Below are 22,838 nucleotides of genomic sequence, written 5' to 3' on the forward strand. Positions count from 1 at the left end.
CTTCTTTTTTTTCACCTTCAATTCTTTAGTTTACTATCATAGCCACTCAGTGTCATTTAATATATACAAATAAATAAATACACACTTCCCCCCATTCCCAATCCCCAGCCACTATAACTGACTGATATAAAAAAAAAAAAAGATTTTGTTTTTCAGCCTCAGATAATATATACTACTGTACTGGCCGTGCCAAGATATATTATTTCCTACCTAGACCACTACTTGTTGCTGCCTCCGTCCTCCTCTGGTGACAGCTCTGCCTCCCACTAGGCCCAGGAAGCCCCGCCTCGTCCCTGCCTGGGTGTGGTCCTGTACAAGACAAATCAAAATTCAGAGAACAACAGTTAGAATTTTAAAAACAAGAATGAGATCAGACACAATGATTCATTCACTGTTATAGTAAAGAAACATTTTTAAACACAAATTCCTTTACAATTAATTGAATAGTTGTGTAATGTTTGTTGTTCTTGTGTAGTATTCTGAAAACAACTTACCAGGCACGGAACGGGGCAAGTTTCAGCGGACCTCCTCGAGCCACCTACCCTCGTGCAATCGCAGATGGTGACCTGAAAATTAGAGGAATATACAGGAAAAAGAATAACATTGATTAATTTTTACAACATGCCCATGTTTTGCCTTGACCTACTAGATTATTTTTTATGCAACATACAAAAGTTAGTTATACATAAATACTATTTTATTTATATTTCAATGTGGCTTTCAAAAAAATCCCAAATACCACCATTTCAAAATGATAAATATAAATATCAATAATATACCACAGATAATTTTATTTCCTTTGTAGTCTAGTTATTAAGTATTAATACTAGTATAGTATAGGGTAAGGGTGGTACACTAGTAGCTAGCTAGCTAGTAGCTAGCTACTAGTATTTCTGTTTTTTTAAAATATATTTACTTAACATTATAACTTTTATTACTTATAGTAGTTAATTATTACATTATAATTATATAACTCACTGTATGCTACTAGTAGCTACTGTAGCTAGTATTACTATCATACTCTATTTAATTTTCAATGACAAAATAATATACATAATTTATAATTGAATAATATGATCAACATTATTATTTCTCACCTTTCTTTTTGAGGTCTTCCACCTCACGAGGGTAGGAGGCCCGCCGGCAAAACTCCTCCTGGAGAGAGGCCCAGGCAGCAGTCTCCCTTTGCAGGTTAGGCCTGCTGACTGGGGGGGTGTAAAGGTTCCTCTCATCCAGGAGCATGAGCCGGGCCAGGAGGTCCACGTCGGCCTGGGTAAAGCGGGGCTTCCTGGACCTTGCTGCTACCTTGGAGGAGGACGGTGGGGAGGAGTCAGACTCCCTCCCCCTGTCACCTGACTCCCTTTCACGTTCCATCCTACCATGAGAAAATAAAAAAGAAGATGAAAAAAAGTATGTACTATAGGACAGCTGTTTGTTCAGAAGCTCACACACTAATGCAGGGAGGGGCTAAGCAGCTCCCCCCTGTCTGTGAAGCCAGCCCTCAGCCCCCACCCACACAGTGACAGTACACTATTCAGTTCAGTGGCTGGGACATGGGGGGAGGGGAGGAGTGAGGGTCAGGCAGCTGAGCTCCCCCCCCCCCTGTCTGTGAAGCCAGCCAGCCTCTCACTACATAATGCAGGCAGTGAGGGAGCTGTCTCAGCCCTCACCCTCACAGTGACAGTACACTATTCAGTTCAGTGGCTGGGACATGGGGGGAGGGGAGGAGTGAGGGTCAGGCAGCTGAGCTCCCCCCCCCCTGTCTGTGAAGCCAGCCAGCCTCTCACTATGTAATGCAGGCAGGGAGGGAGCTGTGAAGCCCTCACCCTCACAGTGACAGTACACCATTCAGTTCAGTGGCTGGGACATGGGGGGAGGGGAGGAGTGAGGGTCAGGCAGCTGAGCTCCCCCCCACCTGTCTGTGAAGCCAGCCAGCCTCTCACTACGTAATGCAGGCAGGGAGGGAGCTGTCTCAGCCCTCACCCTCACAGTGACAGTACACTATTCAGTTCAGTGGCTGGGACAAGGGGGGAGGGGAGGAGTGAGGGTCAGGCAGCTGAGCTCCCCCCCTCCTGTCTGTGAAGCCAGCCAGCCTCTCACTACGTAATGCAGGCAGGGAGGGAGCTGTCTCAGCCCTCACCCTCACAGTGACAGTACACCATTCAGTTCAGTGGCTGGGACATGGGGGGAGGGGAGGAGTGAGGGTCAGGCAGCTGAGCTCCCCCCCCCCCCCCTGTCTGTGAAGCCAGCCAGCCTCTCACTACGTAATGCAGGCAGGGAGGGAGCTGTCTCAGCCCTCACCCTCACAGTGACAGTACACTATTCAGTTCAGTGGCTGGGACAAGGGGGGAGGGGAGGAGTGAGGGTCAGGCAGCTGAGCTCCCCCCCTCCTGTCTGTGAAGCCAGCCAGCCTCTCACTACGTAATGCAGGCAGGGAGGGAGCTGTCTCAGCCCTCACCCTCACAGTGACAGTACACCATTCAGTTCAGTGGCTGGGACATGGGGGGAGGGGAGGAGTGAGGGTCAGGCAGCTGAGCTCCCCCCCCCCTGTCTGTGAAGCCAGCCAGCCTCTCACTACGTAATGCAGGCAGGGAGGGAGCTGTCTCAGCCCTCACCCTCACAGTGACAGTACACTATTCAGTTCAGTGGCTGGGACAAGGGGGGAGGGGAGGAGTGAGGGTCAGGCAGCTGAGCTCCCCCCCTCCTGTCTGTGAAGCCAGCCAGCCTCTCACTACGTAATGCAGGCAGGGAGGGAGCTGTCTCAGCCCTCACCCTCACAGTGACAGTACACCATTCATTTCAGTAGCTGGTACATGGGGGGAGGGGAGGAGTGAGGGTCAGGCAGCTGAGCTCCCCCCCCCCCCTGTCTGTGAAGCCAGCCAGCCTCTCACTACGTAATGCAGGCAGGGAGAGAGCTGTCTCAGCCCTCACCCTCACAGTGACAGTACACTATTCAGTTCAGTGGCTGGGACATGGGGGGAGGGGAGGAGTGAGGGTCAGGCAGATGAGCTCCCCCCCCCTGTCTGTGAAGCCAGCCAGCCTCTCACTACGTAATGCAGGCAGGGAGGGAGCTGTCTCAGCCCTCACCCTCACAGTGACAGTACACTATTCAGTTCAGTGGCTGGGACATGGGGGGAGGGGAGGAGTGAGGGTCAGGCAGCTGAGCTCCCCCCCCCCCCCCTGTCTGTGAAGCCAGCCAGCCTCTCATGCAGGGAGGGAGCTGTCTGACACTGACAATCTCTGTTAAACTTTTTTTTCACTAAATTAGCATAAAATTAAATGAAGTACTTTTGTGTGCTAAACTTTTAATTTCCCCTAATGTAAGTAACTTCATTTAATATTATTTTTATATTATTTTATGCTAGTTCACCGAAAAAAAAGTGCATTAACTATTTAACTTAACCAACTAAGTAACTGCTAGTAAAGTAATACTGTATAAAAACTAAAACAAAATCTTATATATTTATATTATACACTTACAGTGGTAGAGTTGATGATATGTGGTGTGGTTATGTTCTATGTTGTTGATTTGAATCTTTCTCTGTGCTGTGTGTGCTCTCAGTGCTCACCTCACACAGTCAGTCAGACAGCACGTAGTAAGAAAATAATTATTAGTGCATGTATTTTAAGCAAAATGGCCTCTGGGGACCTCACAGAGCATGCTCAAGGTTGCGCGCACTAATCCACGTTTGTGCGCACTACCCAGCGGTAGTGCGCACTAACTACGGATGAGTTAAAATACTGATTCTACATTCCCATTGTCTGTTTTCCAGGTGGTGCGAACCAGTTAGAGCCCAGAACCGTACATTTAGCTAACGAACTCCTTAAAAATTGATACGTTTTACTTAAAAGTTGCAATTTTAGGTAGTGCGCACTATCATTAGTTGGTGCGCACTAACGGGAACACTGGGCGCACTAACCCGGTAGTGCACACTAACTACGGATGAGTTAAAATACTGATTCTACATTCCCATTGTCTGTTTTCCAGGTGGTGCGAACCAGTTGGAGCCCAGAACCGTACATTTAGCTAACGAACTCCTTAAAAATTGATACGTTTTACTTAAAAGTTGCAATTTTAGGTAGTGCGCACTATCATTAGTTGGTGCGCACTAACGGGAACACTGGGCGCACTAACCCCGGTAGTGCACACTAACTACGGATGAGTTAAAATACTGATTCTACATTCCCATTGTCTGTTTTCCAGGTGGTGCGAACCAGTTGGAGCCCAGAACCGTACATTTAGCTAACGAACTCCTTAAAAATTGATACGTTTTACTTAAAAGTTGCAATTTTTGGTAGTGCGCACTAGCATTCGGTAGTGCGCACTAACGGGAACCTTGGGCGCACTAACCCCGTTAGTGCGCACTTACTCCGTTCGTAAAAAAAACCAAACCACACGCGAAAAACTAAACTTTTAAACGAATCGGTCGACCGAAGCCCGACCCGATTCCTAAAAACGAAGCACATCTCTAGTAAGTATTGATGCTATTTTCTCTAAGCCTTGTGTATTTTCTTGTCTATACTTTCTTTTTTTTTCTGTTCTCTGTCTCTGTTACCTGTATTTATCTAATATTTTTCTTGCTTATCGCTGTCTTTGTATACTTAGGTTTGTTGCTGTTTGTGTGCACACACTTAGCTGAAATTTCTTACCTAAAGCCAATCTACAGGGTTTATAGACACAGCTATAATATATCAACAATCACTAATGAAATTTTAGTAACATATAGTCAGATTTACACACTCACAGACCTTAAAAATATAGGCAAACAGATATGCAGTTAAGGCACACATGTGAGTGAGCCAAAAGCATTATACCTGTTTTCCATGTTGACAAAGGTAAGGATCTTTACAAAAAAGAATTAGAAAGTGATTTCCACTTTCCAGCTATCTCTGATAGCTGAGAAAAACAGTACTTTAACACTTGTAAAGTAAACTGACACTTCTAAGTGCTAATTGCAATGCTTGAGTGATCCAGAAGTTAAGTTTAAAAATGGAAGTTGTAACTTTGCCACAGGCACCACTTTTCACACTTCTTAATATGTTAATACCAAAACTGGTGAACAAATGAAATTAGATGTGATTAAGTGACTGCTGGAAATTGTGCTTGACCTTTAGATATATGCAAACATTTAATCTTATTTTAAATATGCATTTTTTTTTCAGGAATGAAAAGTTCCATAAACTTTGAAACAAAATGTCAATATAAAGATGTATTTTACAGTTATTATAAATATCATTGTTATAAATATATATGTACTGCAGCAGCATGAGATATAACAGTTAATTATTACAATCATTTTCAACACAATCAAAGCTACATTTAGAAGCAAATGCACTAAACTGTACTAAATTGTTATGGCTAGTATGGATCATTTTCCAAATTTTGCCTATGCATTAAAAAAAAAGCTTTATAGTGCCTGATGTACTAAGTTAATGATATGCAGATAAATGGCCATGTTAAAGTGAGTACAGTTAATTCAGCACTGGAGTAATGTGTTAATCATTTGCAAGTGAGCTCCCTCTAACCCCCAGCCACAGTTAACATTCCCTCTTTTCTGAAGACCCACCGCCTTCTGCAAATATTCATCCCTAATCCAGAATACCACTCCCTCTTTTGGCAATCCACCTTTCTGAAGAAAACCTCCCTCTCTGGGCACCACTTCATCATGCACTACCCTTTAATCTAGATTCCCACCTTCCAGACTTCTGCTTTTGACCTACACTTCCTTCCTCTCTTGAACCTCCCTTTCAGAAAACCATCCTCTCCCAGACAGCAGGGAGAGAGCCTCAGACCTGCTTCTTTCCAATTTTCCATCTGGCCCTTCAGTTCTACTCCTTCTTGCTTTGCACTTTGACCCATCCATGCTAGAGGGCACCACTCAGGCCAATGTGTGAAGCTATAGATTACAGCATTGAGGAAAAGAGGGATGGAGAAGCAAACAGCATGGATACTTTTAATACATACTTTAGGATATTATCAGAAAGAAACGACCTATATTATTTTTATGGAAATTAGCAAGTGGAAAGTACAGACATAAAGAACATTTGCATGCTTTGCACTTTCAGTTTGTGCAGGCAGTGAAGAGGAGGCAAAATAGTAAAGGTTCATTTGAGAATTAAAGGTATGTGTGCTGTTTTCTCCTCCTGGCTTACTCAATGCCAACAGGCACACATCCTTTTCTTGCAGCTAAAAGTATACTTGCTGTAGGACCATTTATGAAGCTTTTGAGGAGGACAGTTTTCCATCAGGCCATTTTATCTGAGTAAATACTTATTTACATGGGTAATATAGTAACTTAAATGATGGCAGGAAAAGGTACAATTAATTAATCCAGTCTGCCCAATTGCAATTCTTCCTCTTTGGGTAGAAGAGCATACAAATTTACATATTGAAAATCGCCAAAAGAAAGAGGCTACTGGGGGGGGGGGGGGGGGCAACCGTTGCTTAAATTGAACTCGCTGACCCTCTCCCCAGTCTCTTCCCCTCTCCCCTGTATAGAGGTGGAGTACCTTCACGGTAGTGGTCGCCCCCCATAATATGGGTATTGGGGTGGCTTCTCAACAGCGTCAGGTGTGTACTCGCCTCTAGGGATGTGCATTTGTTCTGAATGAATGTGCAATCTGCAACATACAGGTCCCTATTCGTTGCATTCGTGGGTTCGCGAAACGTATGGTGAACCCCCAAGAATGCAACGAATAAACCCCCCACCCTCCTGAACCCCAAGACTTGCCAAAAGTCCCTGGTGGTCCAGCGGGGGTCCTGGAGCCATCTCCTGCACTCGGGCCGTCGGCTGCCAGTAATCAAAATGGCACCGATAGCCTTTGCCCTTACTATGTCACAGGGGCTATCGGCGCCATTTTTGAATACCGGCAGCCGACGGCGTGAGTGCAGTAGATGGCTCCCGGACTCCCGCTGGACCACCAGGGAGTTTTTGCAAGTCTTGGGGGGGTCAGGAGGGTGGGTGTTTTGTTTAAATTTGCTCCTTTAGATGGCCGGATAATTCGGTGAAGATTAGTTGTATTTGTGGGAATCGCGAAACATTTTGTTTCCCCACGAATACAACAAATATGGCCCTATACATTGCGGATTGCCAATATGTTGCAAACGAATGCACACCCCTACCCCCCAGACAGAAAGATGCGGAGGCAAATTTCCCCCATCATCTGTTTGAATAGACCGCACTGCTGGGGGAGCTAAAATGGCCTCCATTCCCGTGTCGGAGGAAACCGGAGGCTTTCTGCGGTCCTCACATCGGCACTTCACAGAAACCCTTGGGGTAGAGCCCGAACAATGGTTCTTGCCTCTCGCCTTCGCTGGACCCTCCGACGACCCTGAAATGAAGGCTGCATATAAACTAAAGTGGCTGAGCCACGCCAATCCTGCACCACACGCGTGGCAAACAGAGCCACGAACCATGCTGAAACCAGCGGGAAAACTCCCCTGCCGAGCCCCAAACAAAAGCGCGAATGGGAGCAAAAAATGGAGCCTACACACCCGCTACAAACAGGGACCAGAGGGACAGAGAGCCACCCGTGAGGCAGCCTAACTTTTTTTTTTTCTTAAAACAAGTTTAAAACTCTGGTCAGCCTCTCCTCTACAGAGAACAAGAGCTGTCCAGCTCAGGTTCAGCAAAAGGTAAAAAGAAATAAGGAGAGATTGAAACCAGAATTTAAAGAATAAAAGGCAAGCTGATGAAAGGAAGAAAGTTACTAGCTGCCCTGAGCCTACAGCCCCCTGAGCATCTCATGAAGGGAAGGGATCTGGATTACCAGATTTACACCCCACGGACAAAAGGAGCGAGCATACAAAAGGTCACTGACCTCCAGCTCATTCACCTCAACCAAACAGGGAAGGATCCACCATGACCCAAACACCCCCTGGGAGGGAAGGCTCACAGCCAAACAAAGAAAAAAATCACCAGACCTCACAATTGCCGGTTATTGCACCAGCCACCATCTGCTGGAGACAAAGTAATACTGAGGAACTGCAGGTGGCACCAGGGATTATGAAGCATTCAGTGAAACTTCCTCTGCCTCGTCTGCTGGCAGGGATGAATAAACCCAGGAGTCTGGACTGATCTGGGTTCAATCAGGGAATATAGACTGGCACCAATATAAGCAATTGCCTCCATTCAGAAAAAGCACTGCATTCTGTATGCTGTTGCGAGATTATTAAGGACCCAACCAACAAATCTCAGGGTTTATCATGCTGGATGCCATTCCTGAATCACTCGACCAATTAAGGGGGTCACCAAACACCTTTCTCATACATAGTTGAATAGTGCATGGGACTTAGGAGGCTGGAGTGAAACTTGTGAAGTGCTATGTGCAGAGTGGAGACTGTGAAGAAACTGTCCCACCAACTTGCATCCCATGCCAGACTGCATACACACTAGGTGTTTGTATCACTTCTGAGTGAGAGAGAGAGAGTGTGTGATAGAGACCAGCAAAGTGTCCTTAAAACCAGGAGTAAAGCCCTCAAGCAGCCTAGACTGCATATTCAGTGAAAAGCCAGAGGTTGCCCTGGCAAGTGAAATATATTTCAAATATATAGCAGTGTCATGCCCTATGTTACCCTCCTCATATCAAAAAGCAGTATGCCCCAAGTCAAAAGGAAGCTTTATCAGGAGTTTTTAGGCCTCTGATCTACCTAAGCTATTTAGGTACAAGAAATAGCACTCTGAAAAGCAGAGTGATAAACCCATAGATTTTGTGGAAGTAAATAAGACTCTCCTTAATGTGAAATTGCCAGTGCCATAGGAAAATCAAACTACATGACAGTGTCAAGGCTGTCTAATCCCCACCCCTCCGAAATATGTGACTCTCCCGCAGCGTGGAAGTGGTGTCCAGTGACTAAGGGGTTTCAGTTGTTATTCAAGGAGTCACTAAGCATAAACCTCAAGAGGGGGAAGAAAAGAAGAAAAAGGTAAATTCCTCACCACTGGGTCTCCTGTATAATGGAAAAAGGGGTCCAGAACCCACCCAGTAAGTCCCCCAGGGGTAGAAAGGGAAGGCAGTACCCAATTAAATAAAATACATTTTGTTATAATAATTAATAATAGATGAAATCTCTTTAAGCAATGTAATCACTGCTGAAAGAATGTATTTTATTAACAAACAAAAAGATGTTACTGTTGTATTTTCTTTAAGTAATAATACGTATAACACATCTTAATAAATATTTTACCAACTGTAAACTAATAAGAGCTCTTTTCTATTTATTATAGCTTAAAAACTAATAGAACTGGTTCTGAATAAATATATATTAAGTCAACTATCATATATATATTTCTTTCCTGGTGTTGACGTGATACTAGTTGTAGTAATTTTAATCATGCATTGTGATACTGAATCTCACAGTAAGTTTGTTTCCTGGTATTTCACTCTGCTATTGTCCAGACTTTAGTCTTATATCTTCTTTTTATCTTCTCTCTCTCTCTTTATCTGTGTGTCTGCCTCTGCTATCTTTAAAGCATGTGATAGTCTGTTCTCTCCTCTTTATCCAGTATAAAAATACATGGTTGCAAAACTAGCTAGCTTTGTGGTAGTTGTAATGTTGTTGTATACTTATCAGTATTTTTCTGAAGCAAATCTGGAGTATGATGAATGGTGGTCCAGATGTTCTGATCTTCGTCCTCTCACTGCAGGTAATGTTTGAATGATAGGGGGCGCTGTTAGTGGACGCAGTTTGATTAGCTGAGAGACTTTGTTGGTTTCTGTCTCATTTCTTCATGTACCCTGGGATGACCTTCTCCTAGCTATACTTTAAATAAATACAAAAAAACAGGATCCCAAGCCACTCTAATGCGATAAAGTCTTCCACAATATACACTATAGTGTAAATTCTGTGTGGTCCAGTCTGCTTGGTGTCACTTTGGGACTAATTAGAGCTTAAAAAAAAAAAAGAAAGAAACATCCCTACTGCACTAAAATGATGAAAGGAACTCTGGCTAGCAGCCGCTGACAGTATTGGCTCAGTCACTCATAAAGTTCCAGACATTCATCTTTCAATCCCACTTTTAACGTAGTGACTCGCAGATAAAATGTCCACAATATGTGAATTCCACTGTATTAACTGTTATTGTTTATACAAGTGTAGCTTTACTATGTTGAGAAATCTCTATACTCTAGCGCTGCTGTTCTCCTGCGCTGCTTTCTTTTGTTATGTCTTATGCGCTTTACACACACCCAGGGGTGTAGTGCCCTATCTGGGGATCGGGCATCCCCCGGTGGGCCGGTCGCTCTAGTCACGTGGTCTGCCGAGTGCGGCTGTGACAGAGCCGCGCTCGGCAGACCACGTGATATCTCCTGGGCCGGCCTGGGCAGCGAATCCCCGGGCCGGTCGTCAGCGGGAATCCGCCCCTGCACACACCCACAACAAGGTTAAACTCTGTGAATCTTCTGATAATTTCTTCACTATATGACAGCTCCTTTCTGTCTCCAGGTAGATTTCTTCTAAGAAAGTGATTGTTTTAGAATTTAGGCAATCACTTTTATTATTCTTGCTTTTTAAAATATCAGGAAGTTATAGCTTCACCTTTTATAAGACTTAACCCTGTGCTTCACTTCTAGGCTAACTGCTGTACAGTTTTTACACTGCTTCATTCCACTCAGCAGATGGATTGTTTTTGTCTACGACTGTACTATAAAAACAGTATCTCTTTTTCAAATACTATTTTCCTTTCAGAGAAATTATTACTTATCCTGTTACTCAGGATGGTATAAGGCTTCAATATCTCAGCAGCTTCGAATCTGAGGGAATCTTCTCTTCCCTCTGAAAAATATACTTGTCACTTTTTCAGACACTCCTTTTTAATCATCCACAACTCTTCACAAAACCTAGTAAACATTCTGCAAACTAGGTAACAGTTTAAAATTAACTCTGTTCCTGCTCTGTGCTTACCTTTCTAGAATCACTACAAGTTTCTATGCACACACACACACACACACTTTTCACATTCAACCCACAGTGTCCTACACTTTCCTCTGTGTTTTCTTTTTTCCCCTCTTTGGGGCTGATGCAATACAGTGCGCTCAGCTGACCGCATTGTATAACCCGCAGTCGGATTTGGGTTAAATAGGCACTAATCCACCCCCTAAATGCAATAGGGGGATTAGCGCCTATTAAAGCATGTCCTGCGCGGAGTGAATGGGATAGTGCTCATCACATGCAAATTCATGTAAATGAGGCCATTACTGATCCACTCCAAATGCAAAAAAATAAATGTGCGTCTCAGACGCACATTTATCGCTCAGCTATTAACGTGAGCCTGGAGTTAATAGTTGAGAGCATTGTAAAGAAGTATAGAAAAGCAGAAAAAAAACTGCTTTTCTGTACTTCTTTTAAAAGTTAAAAAAAAAAAACCTCAGCCGGCCGCATTAAGAAGACCGACGCTGATATGCTCGGCGTCGGTTTTCATAACCGGCCGGCTGCGTTATGAAAACCGATGCCAATAATCTCATAACAACCCCCGCTAACGGGACCCCATAATTATAATATAGCATGGTGCCCCCCTTGCGGGCTCCATGCGCACGTTAAGAAAGCGGGCGCTGACTTTTCAGCTCCTGCTTTCTGCACTTTTTTTTGCATCGGCCCCTTTGTTTTTAGTGAACTATGGCAGTTTTTCAGCTGTAATGTGAGGGAGCACCCTGTCTGTCTCCTCCTCTCAGCTCTGCCAACCCTCCTTCTCTCTCAACCCTGGCAACTGTAGTTCTCTCTCAGTGAAGTAAAAACAAAACAAAAAAAAAAAAAAACTAGTTACAGTTTTAGAATGGATCTTTTCACACATGCTGACATCTGCTCAACTAGTGCTCTAATGACTTTTGGGAGGAGTTTTAACATTATTCTTTTATAAACAACCCCTCTAGTTTCTATAAAGTTTTAAAGAAGAACATTTGGGAATTTTAGAGCTTTTTTTTTTTGTTTTACGTTGAAAAAGTGAATGTAAGTTTCTATCATAGGAACTTGTGTGTGTGTGTGTGTGTGTGTGTGTGTGTGTGTGTGTGTGTGTGTGTGTGAAGTCTGCCAGACCCTTTGCAAAATCACTTTCCAGCACAGCTCACAAAATGGTAACATTAGCTCATTTACATAGACTCAGAAATCCAGTCTCAGAATTCCAATCAGGAAATGGAGCCTATTTAAGGCAAAATCAGAACCAGGTTAGATAATATGGGCCAGGAGAGGCTCCCCTGATATAACCAAAATGTTTATTTTGTTTCAACTTTAACTTTAATTAGAGCTTTGGAACTCCTTTAATCTGCCTTATTACAGCAGCTACAGATTCTTACAGGCTATCACTGTTAAATAAATTTAAAAAACAAACACCAGCACTGGAGGATCTCACTCACAGCTTTCCTCTACTTAGGCTGCAAGTCCCATTCTCTCTCCAGAGACCTAAGATAGCTGATTGCCCAGTCTCAATTCAACCACAATGATCATGCCTCTGCAAATAGGCACATTATTACCTCCTCTCATCTGCAACACCCTGCTGCCAGACCACTACAGCCCAAGGCAGATAAACAAAAACATGGTACTCTATTTTTTCACTGGAACCATCCTCAGACACAGCAATATTATTTTCAGGAGTTCTGGAGATACCTTGATGATACCTGATATGGAGTTCTAATATCAATTCATCATTATTAATGAAGAGCACAGCAAAAGATAAGAGAGCCCTGACAATAGAAATGCCTTCAGTGATGAGGAAAGGACAGTCATTGTGACAGAAAATTTGGAATGATGTGCCCTGTACTAATCCTATAAGATAGTATACTATCCATGGTGCACCAAACAATTTAGGTAAGGAAGTGTGGAATATAACTATGCAAAATTAGGTAAGTCACAGGACAGATCTGCCAAAATTCATAGTGATGGGTATGGAGGCCTTGCAATAAGAGATGAGATTGCTATTATATAGTGCAAAGTTGTAAGAGCCACAGAGTCTGTAGGAAAATCTTTACAAAACTGTCTCAGTGAACGCAGAGAGATTGGGATACATGGTGGAACAACTGAAAGATTGAGTTAGGCCCACACTGACCATCCATATTTTTTAGATTGAATGAATTGAATGAAGAAGTTGACCATAACATAGTGCCACTGCTGTGCAAGCTATGTGACACTTAAGCTGCATACTTAACAAACAAGTATTGTACCTGGAAAAACAAAATGGACATTAGCTGAGGCAACAGATCATAGAAGAGAAAATGGCTTGAAAGAGATTTTACTGATGAAGTCCATCACAGAACACTCCATAAACGTGCTAATACCTGAAAAGTTAGAGCTGCATTGCCCTCATCCTCTGGAACACCATAAATAACTAGCTGAAGAAAGAGAAAGGATGACACACAGAAAAAATGCTGGTCTGCATGGAAATATAGGTTTAGCTCTCATGTGGGGGAAATTAGGTGCATAAATATTAGCTGGCCCGAACCTCAAACTCAACAATGCAAACTGCATGCATGCTCATAAATCAAGGCCCTCATTGGCAATCCCTACATGTTGCATGACCCGGCCGCGTTGGCACCGTGGCTGGGCCTGCTCACCTCGCGCTTCCTTCGACCAGCTCCGGGCACCCCTCCCTTGCTGCCGCAGCCAGTTCACGGCACCTGTTCCAGTGTCTCCGTGTTCCTGTGTCTTCCGTTCCCAGTGGCTCCGAGTTTTCCTTTATCCTTTTCAGGTAGTACCTCTTCGGACTGACCTTTGGTACTGACCTCTGCCTGCCTGACCATTCTCTTGCCTGCCGCCTAGAATGGACCACTGCCTGCTTGACCATTCTCTTGCCTGCCACCTGGAACTGACCACTGCCTGCCTGACCACTCTCTTGCCTGCCACCTGGAACTGACCCTTGCTTGCCTTGACTACACCCGGACTAATTCAGGTATTGACCCCTGCTTTGGCTGACTTCTCCTGGATTGATACTCTGGCTCTGACCCTTGCCCTTCACTTGGACACTCTCTTCTGGCCTACTAATACCATTAGACCAAAGTGCTTGGAAACCAATCACTATTCACCAACCAACTTCGTTTCCTTTATATAACAAATCTTCAACCTCCAAGTGTCAAGGAAACCCCTTGATACGCGGTTTTTGTGTAGCTGTTGATGGACCAACCACTCTGTGGCTGGCCTGTTTCAATAGCTCCCATGTTTTACTCTTTTATTTCCTTTTCAAATTTTATTTTTGCAATTTTTTAAAATTGTTTGTGGTTGTATTTTCCCAGTGTGCGGTCTGACCCACCATTCACTTATAAAAGTCCTTTATCGGGTACTTATCTGATTGCTGCCGCTACTTATGGGTTCAGCTCCGCTTGCCCGACAATGGCCATGTTTCAGCAGCGCTCTGCCTGCTTCAGGGGCCTGGGGAAAATTCTTCTATGGTGTCCAAGTTATGGGTCCACCATCAGAAAAGCACATAGATTATTTTAAAACATTTAGAAAACAATTCAATCAAGTCTTAAATAGAAAACCTATATTCCACTACCCAGGCTTATAGTGCTTACTATTTTTGCGTGTAGAATCTTTGATGTGAGCGGCACCTTAATGTGTTAATCTGGCATCTCCCTCTATCCTACCACTTATATAGCTCTCTTCCCCCACTCCTGGACCAATCCCATTTGTCTCCTTTGAGACAAGGGTGCTAGCACCCTAGGGTGCCCTTAGGTCTCATGGTTTTATGATACCACTCACTATTTTTGCTTTTTCTTTTTCAGCTATTTGCATTCCCAACCCTCCTTTTGATGATAGTTTTATATACCGTGTAGTCTCTAAAATACTAAACTTGCTAATTTTAATCAGTATTCTTCTTGATTATCCTAATCGAGGAAATTTTTCTTATCGGACCTGATGGAGGACTTCCTTAGCTTGGCATGGGCTTTTCTCTTATATGCAGCGGACGTGTTGGTAGACTACTCTCTTGCTGTTGTTTTTCTGATGTTTCATACCTATATTTCACCAAATGTGACCTATGCGGACAATTTCTCGCCACACTTAATTTCATGCTTGTACCCGCAGGAAACTAAACTTTTTAAATTAAATCAATTTCTGGCTAAATTGGCGTTTTCAGGGAGATTTTCATTGTTAGTGTTGGACCTGATGGAGAACTTTTTTTATCGGCGTATGCCTCCTTCTTGTGTGCGGCGGACATGTTGGTGAACTGACCTCTTGCTGTTATTTCGCTATATTCTTGATTGCCATTTATGTCAAATGTTGCCTGTTTTGAAGTTTTCCAATGTGTAAATGACTTGTAGCAGCATTTGATTCCTTCTGTATTGCTTACTTAATTTTGCCGCGATCTTATAATTTTCTCCAATAATTTTATAATCTTAATTGACGCCTCCCTGACTTTGTGTCTTTCTTATATCCATCGTGTTATCTCCTTTAATGTCCTCCTAGTGTGATGTTTTCCTCCTACTTTTCTCAACTAATGTCTTAGATTTTGGGTGATAGCCCATTCACTTTTTGTTTATACACCGATGGTCATACCTAAATTTCCTCGGGAGTCTGCTTCAAACCCAATGCCCCATGCCACGTATATGTTACCCCTTCTTTCTTAATTCAATTTGCTTATTTCGGACAACACCCCTTTTCTTTTTATACTTTCACTTTTGGTTGTGCAAGAAATCATTACGTGTTGATTATTTAATTCTACTATAATGCTTTCCATGATGATCAATGTTCATTTGTTGCCTTTTTCTTCTCTCTCTCTCTCTCTCTCTCGCTCTTCTGATGTGGATTTTCTCATGTTCCTGAAATTAACCAAAAATGGACCAGTTTATCTCGCAATTCAGCCCTTTTGGTGTGACTGTGTCCCACATATAGATGAATCTTTTTTCCATCTGTATGAGCTTCAGGTTCAAATCACCTCCCCTTGGATGCTTTTTGACTTGGAAGACCACTGCCACCTTGAACTCCTGTATGTGGTGTCCTGCCTCCTACCAATGATCCACTAATGGTGCTCCTTCTGTTTGATGTCATAGACGGCTCTAATGTTCCTGGATCCTCGTTTTAATTTTCCGTGTTGTCTTTCCTATATATACCATATTGCAAGGACACCACAGTGCGTATACCACATTAGTGGACTTACATGTAAATTGGTCTTTAAAATAAAATATCCTGCATCCTGGAATCTCCAACTGTGTGCCCGTATACATATGGATACATACATTGCATCTTGTGCATGGGCTTTGACCCACCGGATGTGCATCCGTGTGTTCTTCTTCCAAGAGTAGATTGGAATGCACTACGAGATCTTTTAAATTTTTGGCCCTAGTCAATGCAAACATGGGCTTTTGTTTAAAAAGTGGATGTATTTGAAGCAGAGGCCAGTGTTGCAAAATACTTTTTTTCAACTTTTGTGTCTGTGGCGTGAATGGCAATACACATGCCAGTCGTTCATTAGTCTGTTCTGATTTTGATTGTAAAAGCAGATCCCTATTTGCCCATCTGGCTCTCTTGTAGGCCTTTTTTATAACTGAAATGGGGTACATTGCGTAACATAGGTATATTCAAAATTGATTGAAATTGCTCCAGATTACACAGTGTTATGCTTTAAAACTGAGGAATGGTTGTCACAATGCAACGTATGCTAGATGCTGTTTTGGCAATTTCAATCAATTTTGAATATACCTTTGTTACTCAACTTTTGAAGTGTCTTCATAAACAAATTGGAAAACTTCCTCTTTTAATGATTTCAAATTAATGGATGAAATAGGTATGAGATAACTTTCCTGGCAATTGACATAATCTGTCATGAACAGCCCCTGAAGCAGCCCGTGGTCGGTCGAAACTCAGGCCTTGAGTCGAGCAAACAAGGAAGACCATGGCACAAAGCAAGGTCAGTGCCAGTAGCAGACAACAGAGTACAGGAAGCAAATCAGGGTCAGGGCAGGCAGCAAGCAAGAGGTAGTCAGGTCCAAAGTTGAGGTCAGTTCCAGGAAGCATTTAGTCCATAGCTAAACTGAGGTCAACCTTGTAGTCAATCCGAAGAAGTAGATAAGTTAGGAGAGGTGGCAAGAACAGGACTCACAAGAGGCAAGAGATGGAGGAAGAAGCAGACCAGGACAACAAGGAGCTAGAACACAAATGCGGGAATGGGAGCACAAGGCAGGAACAAAAATAAGCAACATTTACTGAGAGGCAGGCTACCCAAGAAACTTGTTGCCGAGGTGAAGAATCCAGATTCAGATAAGTATATATATCCAGGGGTATGTGTTGTCATCACTAGGTGACCACCAGATGTTCCCACCAATGCACGCACAAATTGTGTATATAATCATATTTGCCTGCCTATATGTCCTTCTGCCGGATCCTGTTGTGTGCATACTTGAGCATCTAATGGTGGCATTCTGCCAGGCAGAGAAATTCCTGTGCCAGTGAGTCAGGGGAGGCAACTGGAGTCTAACAACTGCAGTTAAGTAAACTGCTATGGTATTATTTTAGCGTAGTATAGGAACCCCTTATAACACTTATATTGGATTAATAATCAATATTGTGTGCCTTGGTAAAAAAAAACAAAACTCTTTAAATACTGTTAATCTCAGGGTTTGTACCAAATAATCAAAGCAAACTACTCAGGTAGATTTGCTTTGATTATTGTCCAAGGAAAGATTAAGCTCCAACATTTGCAACTGCTTTCTCGCCATGCAATTTTTCAACATAAAACTACACACAGACATAGTTCAGTTTTTGGCCTCCACCCATTCTGGGATTACCTCTGCAATATGCAGGCCAAAGTGCTCATATTGCTGAGAAATTAGTGTAATTTTATCCATAGACAGGATGGCTAATAATGAAAGATAATAATAATTAGAGATGTGCATTCGTTTTTGCCGAATTGGAAAATTGCAACGAAATTGTCCAATTCGGCATGTTTCAGGGAGCCCGAAAAAAATCAGGATTTTCCCATTTTTTCGCAAAAATTCGTTTTTCTGATTAGTGCGCACTAACGGGAGTCAGTGCACGCTAACTCCCTGTTAGTGCGCGCTAACTCCCGTTAGTGTGCACTGACAAAAACTAACAAAAAGTAACAAAAAATAAAATCTAACGGTTTTTGTTAGTGCGCACTAACGGGAGTTAGTGCGCACTAACGGGGAGTTAGCGCGCACTAATGGGGAGTTAGCGCGCACTAACTAAAAATAGATTTTTCGCGAAAAAAAAGACCCGAACCGAAAAAAAACGACATTTTCCATGGCGGCCGAAAAACGAAGAACGACACGAACACAAAAAACGATGCACATCTCTAATAATAATGCATTGTTTTACTCATGGAAGTGCTTTAATTATTGCACTAAAATATTCTACTTGTATATATGCTACCAAGTTTCATTTTTATACATTTTTTCAAGAAGATATTAGAACTGCTTATTTGTATCAGTGAATGAAACTGTAAATTATTTTCTGAAAACGTTTCTGAACAAAACCACAAGCAATCTTTGGATCTGATATTAGTGATCATTAATGTTTTAATTTGGGTTTTTTTGCTATTCTTGTTTTCTTAGATGAAAGGTCATTGAATCTCAAATCATGTTCTGGTTTTAGTGGGTGTGATCTTGAATAGCCCATGTTGTGTACGATGAAGAGTGCATTGCAGCTCATTTTCAAAGTGAAACCAGCAGCATATTTGCCCTTTAGAAATGGGGAGCCACAAAGTATGAACTAAAAGTGCCTATATACTTGGCTCCTACTCTTCATGCAGGAGGCGAAATAAGGGCAAAATAGTATGTGCACATTTGTCAAGAATTTTCCCCTGTTGTTAAAGGATCCTAATTTCAGGGATGTGTGTGTGCACACAACTGGGGTCTGCGGATATGCATGAATCTGCCAAAGTCCCCTGGCATGTTCTGAAAATTTGATGTAGATAGGACACCATATACAAAATGTATTAGGGGCACACAAAAAGGCCGATACAGTAAAAATCCCAGGAGAGTGGGTGAGCGCCCGCTCTCCCGTGCGAGCGATTCAGAAAAAAAAATTATTCACATTCCATGTGACAAGGGCCGACCAATGGCACCTTTAGCCCCTGTCACATGGTAAGGGCAAAGGGCCACCGGCTCCATTTTGTTTACTGGCTGCTGACAGCCCAAGAGCGGGAGATCGCTCCTGGGTCCCTTGCTGGACCACCTCAGATTTTAGGAAAAATTTTGGGGGGTCCAGAGGGCGGGGGGGGGGGGGGAGTTGTAAATAACTAAATTTTAAGGGTTGGGTGAGTTTTTTTTTTTTTAAATCTAGGTGCTTCTCCCCCCACGCTAACCAGAACAATGAATTTTCCCCGAAGTTCGGGGAAAATCTATCCCAGGATTCAGGTACATCACTAGTTAATATTACTACCCTTAACATAAGGCTTGGAATTAACCTGCATGGAGCGGCAGTTACTAACCTTTGCAGAAATATGGGGGTATCCAGCATGGAGCAGCAGTTACTACCATAAGAAGGGTGCTGGACACACCGGCTTCACCATTTGATATACTGCTTAGCCATTAAAATCTAAAATGAAAATGTCGCTAGACGAGAAATGCAATAAAACTGAGTCCCTCTATATAACCTGTTTGAGAGTTTTTCTAACTAGCGCGTCCCTAGCACCTCTTTTTGGACAGGAGTGGAGGCTGTCAGCGGGTTTGACAGCCGACGCTCAATTTTGCCGGCGTCGGTTCTCAAACCCGCTGACAGCCACGGGTTCGGAAACTGGATGCCGGCAAAATTGAGCGTCCGGTTTTCAACCCGCGAGCTGCAGGCCGATTTAATTTTTTTTTTTTTAACTTTGGGACCTCCGACTTAATATCACCATGTACACTTTCCCGGTGCTGAGAGAAATTAACGCCAACCTTTGGGTAGGCGCTAATTTCTGAAAGTAAAATGTGCGGCTTAGCTGCACATTTTACTTTCTGTATCGTGCGGGAATAACTAATAGGGCCATCAACATGCATTTGCATGTTGCGGGCGCTATTATTTTCGGGGGGGTTGGACGCACGTTTTCGATGCACTATTACCTCTTACTAAATAAGGGGTAAAGCTAGCACGTCAAAAACACGCGTCCATTACTTTCAGGCTGATACTACTGTATCAGCCTGAAAGTAATTTCATAAGCCTTCTTTTGCTTTGGAGAGGAGGCTAAAATAATTTAAATACATGGCTTCTGTTTTACTCCTGCAACCTAAACACATTTGCAGGAATGCCTCTTTCTAACCCAATGAAACATCTGAGCACTATGGATGCCTGTGCATGCTTTTAAGCCTGTCAGAGCAGAGCAGTTTTCAATCTGACCAATTTACCTGGTTGAATCGCTGTTTATCTGGGTAAATGGTTTGAAAATTGCCCTCAATTTATACATTGACTTAACCTATACTGCCAATGGCAATGCTTTTAAAGAAAACTGAAGACAGTAACACTTCTGCAGATTTTGTGCACACACTTATTTTCCTTGGAAGAAGTGCAGAGTGATCTATTGTTCAGTACTTTATTTTTCCCTTGGGTACCGCTGGCCACATCTCCATTATCAATGAAGCCTCAGGGAAACAACATTTAAAAAGTCAGTAAGCAAGAAAATCTTTTGTGCTTAGAAGTACAAATATATCTTCTCCTTTACTTACTAGAAAAAGGAATCAAAGGTTAAGTATAAAATATGAAAGGCAAGTTAGCCTATGATAATTATAATAGGAATTGTTCTTATTTGGCTGCTGTATAGTGCACCATATTAAAGCAGCTGTAATGTAAAACAAAACAAAACAATATAGTTTATGAGATGCATATCACTTTCATGAAGATACACAGTAATAATCCTAATGAATAGTCAAATTTGGACTTTAATGTCATCATGTACTTGATTCACTGAAAATTAATTTGTTCCATGTAGGTTATGTTACAGAAATAAGCCATATATTTTCTATTAAAAAAAATAGAAAAAAATGTTACACAGGGAAGGAGGGAAGAGATGTCACCATTGACACTCCCTTAGAAATATTCAGTTCATGACCAGACCTGGCAACAAAGACTAGTTCACCAAAATACCATACTTATGTACCTTTGATTTACCACTCAGGGGCCCTTGAATCTGAATGTAATTATTCTTGTGAGCAACAGGGGTAACTCCTACCAAAATGTCGCCACAGACATATAGTTCTCATTATTTTATAAGGCCAAATTATGAATTCTTTAATAACTTAATTGTGACAAAATTGTTTTGATAGTAAAGTATTTCTCACTTTCATTCCAACAAAACCAGACATCTCTCAATTTTCCATATTTTATAGAAAAAATAGCCAGCTGCCCACCGCTCTTTGAAATAGCTGTACTCTAGAATGTGTATCAGGTGCTGCTTTTATCCTGCCTGGAAACCATACATAAACAAATTACCCCTCCCCCCATCCCCCCCATTCAATTCCTAACCATAGCTCAAGAATTATTTTACTTATTGCAAGGACAAAAAACCTGTGAAGTAAGCATAAAGTCTACCAGTAAAGAAATTAGAAAAACTCTCAAACAGGTTATATAGAGGGACTCAGTTTTATTGCATTTCTCGTCTAGCGACATTTTCATTTTAGATTTTAATGGCTAAGCAGTATATCAAATGGTGAAGCCGGTGTGTCCAGCACCCTTCTTATGGAAGTAACTGCTGCTCCATGCTGGATACCCCCATATTTCTGCAAAGGTTAGTAACTGCCGCTCCATGCAGGTTAATTCCAAGCCTTATGTTAAGGGTAGTAATATTAACTAGTGATGTACCTGAATCCTGGGATAGATTTTCCCCGAACTTCAGGGAAAATTCATTGTTCTGGTTAGCGTGGGGGGGAGAGGCACCTAGATTTAAAAAAAAAACAAAAAAAAACTCACCCGAACCTTAAAATTTAGTTATTTACAACTCCCCCCCCCCGCCCTCTGGATCCCCCAAAAATTTTCCTAAAATCTGAGGTGGTCCAGCAGGGAACCCAGGAGCGATCTCCCACTCTTGGGCTGTCAGCAGCCAGTAAACAAAATGGAGCTGGTGGCCCTTTGCCCTTACCATGTGACAGGGGCTAAAGGTGCCATTGGTCGGCCCTTGTCACATGGAATGAGCAATGGATGGCCCGTGCCATTTTCTAAGATGGCACGGACCATCCATTGCTCCATTTTTTGGTGAAAATTGACGAGAAAAAATAAAACGACCCATAGCCTGACCCAGGATAAGAAAATGAAGCACAACGCTAATATTAACAATGAAAACCAAGCAACGGTCAAACCCATAACAAAATTACTGCTAGCAACTTCTTTTTTTCAAGGTGATCAGCCTTCCTGATAATTGATAGAAAGCTACTGCTTGAATGTGGACTTGGCCATAGAAGCAGTTCTGTACTTTTGTTTTTCTCTAATGTCTACGATTCAGTACCCTGTACTGTAAAAGTCACGGCTCAGCATTGGCTCTTGTCTGAATCTAATTCCCCACCCCCTCCCTCCCATTGAAGTGGATAGCATTGCTGCAGTTGCATCAAAATAAAAAAAAAATCTCCACTTTGTGGTTAAACACCACAATAGTAAAAAAAGAAAAAATAACCCAATTCAAAACTAGAAGAATCAATGTTATTGTGGGAAAAACTGTTTAATTTTGCCTCAATTAATATATAAAATGGTAGGCGATGGACCTAATATGGCTGCCGGGTAAAAATGCTGAGAAAACCTCTTGCAGCGATATTTCTCTTGCTACTACAATTTCAGTGATTTATATTATGACACATACAAAACGCAAAGTGAAATTAAGAGGGGTAACGACAAGCTCACCCTCAAACCATCTTCAGCCATGCATCGAGGGATTTTTTTTATAAGCGACATGATACAAACGCCGGGAGGCTTGGTCACTGAAGAGAGAGATGAGGAG

The sequence above is a fragment of the Rhinatrema bivittatum genome, chromosome 3, assembly GCF_901001135.1.
Source record: "Rhinatrema bivittatum chromosome 3, aRhiBiv1.1, whole genome shotgun sequence".
Lineage (NCBI taxonomy): Eukaryota > Metazoa > Chordata > Amphibia > Gymnophiona > Rhinatrematidae > Rhinatrema > Rhinatrema bivittatum.